The sequence below is a fragment of the Otolemur garnettii genome, unplaced genomic scaffold (genome assembly GCF_000181295.1).
Source record: "Otolemur garnettii isolate 467f Iridium unplaced genomic scaffold, OtoGar3 scaffold00060, whole genome shotgun sequence".
NCBI lineage: Eukaryota > Metazoa > Chordata > Mammalia > Primates > Galagidae > Otolemur > Otolemur garnettii.
This window is the reverse complement of record NW_003852455.1, coordinates 2,676,179-2,677,893: the sequence shown is the minus strand read 5'-3', so window position 1 is coordinate 2,677,893 and position 1,715 is coordinate 2,676,179.

The following is a 1,715-nucleotide window of genomic DNA, read 5'->3' as shown; positions in this document are numbered from 1 at the left end:
GAACAAGGGAGGACGACAGGAGGAGGCGGGCAGGGGAGGGGGGCGGCGTGCACTCCGAAACGGCCTCCCGCCGCCAGCAACGTAGCGAACCCCCCTCCCCTCGGCGGCGGCGCCCGGATCACGCGGCGGGGAGAAGCCGGCGGGCAGGCGAGGGAACGCGCGCCGGGAGCTCTGGTCTCCCGCGCCGGATGTGAGGTCACGTGATTGCCTCTTCCCAGTGCCGAGGGCGGAGGGGCGCGGAGGGGACGTCAAGGGCGGGGCTAAGAGGTTGGTGGGCGTGGCAAAGGTTGGGCCCCGCCCATCTCCCCAGCTTTCAGTCCGTGGAGCCGGCAAAGAACAGAAACACTGGGGGAAAAGCAAAGCAAACGAGCTGGGTATCGGGTGCAGGCTGCTGATGGAGAGCAGCTATTTTGGGGGGGGGGGCAGGAGGAGGTGGATTTGCTGACCATGCAAGGCAAGATTTAGATATTCTAGATCCTAGCTTTATAAACAGAGAAACTGAGGCCCAGTGACTAAATTAGACTTGCCCAGAGTCACGGTCCCGGAGGAAGCTTGTGCTAGATGGAGAGGAAACCAAAGCACAGCTCCCAATCCAGGTCTGTTTTATTCCTTACCCCGGTCCAAGTAAAAAAAAACCTACCAGTCGCCCTGGACAACTGGCTCTTGTCCTCCGGAGCAGGACAAAAAGGAGCACGCAAGAGAAAGCACCCACGCGCCTACCGATCGCCTCCGGCAGGAGTTTCTTATGAATGTGCTGAACGCAAATTAAATACTTCCCTTCGCAGAAGATTTATCTCGGGAGTAGGGCCCCGCCGGATATCCGAATCGCGGGCTTGGTTTTCCGCGGAGTCCTCTCGGCTCTGCGCGCGGAAACAAGCTCAGCCACCTGCTGCCTTCTCTTTGGCCATCTTCGGCCTCAGGTCTACCTGGCCTACACTCCTGATGCCTGCCACCACTGTTAATTGTTATTTCGCAGTGCCGTTAACTGTACTTTTTGCTGCTTACGCGTCTTAGAACGGGGTACCCGCATCTGCGGCCCTGTTCGCCACACTTTGGGATACCTCACCAGGGGCAGGGAACATTCAGCCTCTGGACTATCGCGGACTGCCACCCCTAGCCCGCGGTACATGATTACACCTCGTCCACAACACTGATAGCACCTCATCAGGAGTAAGGAGCACGCCCCTTTGTTCCCCCAGATTCTGCGGAGCCGAACAGTTTGGCATTTCCCTGCACGCCGCTTTGGCGTGGACAGCGCACTGGACGGGATGAATTCACAACTGTGTTTTCCCAAGCCCTGGGCTCACGGTTTAGTTTCACGTTTCACCCTGTGTTTCAAACGGTCAAAGTGCTGAAATGATTAAATGAGAGGGAGACAAGGGGTGTGGAAGAGTTGAGTAAACCGCAAGAAAGGCGTCTGAATGGGGTTGGGCTTTACAAAGCTCCTCCCCCACCTCGCCCGGCTTCCTTGACTCCTGCCATTTGCTGTTAAACAACCTCAAATTTTTCCAGGTCCTAAAAACAAAACTATCAAGCCAACACTCCACTCGAAGTGTCCCCTCCAGTAAGCTTTCAAGTGCTTCCCTCCCTCCTCTGCATACCTCCTTTGGTGGCATCCTGAAGTTCCACCCGCTGTGAACCTGCACCTTAAATGCAGGACTCCACTCTGTGCCTACACAGCTCTTCTCAATCCACTGACTCTTGGGCAATTGCCG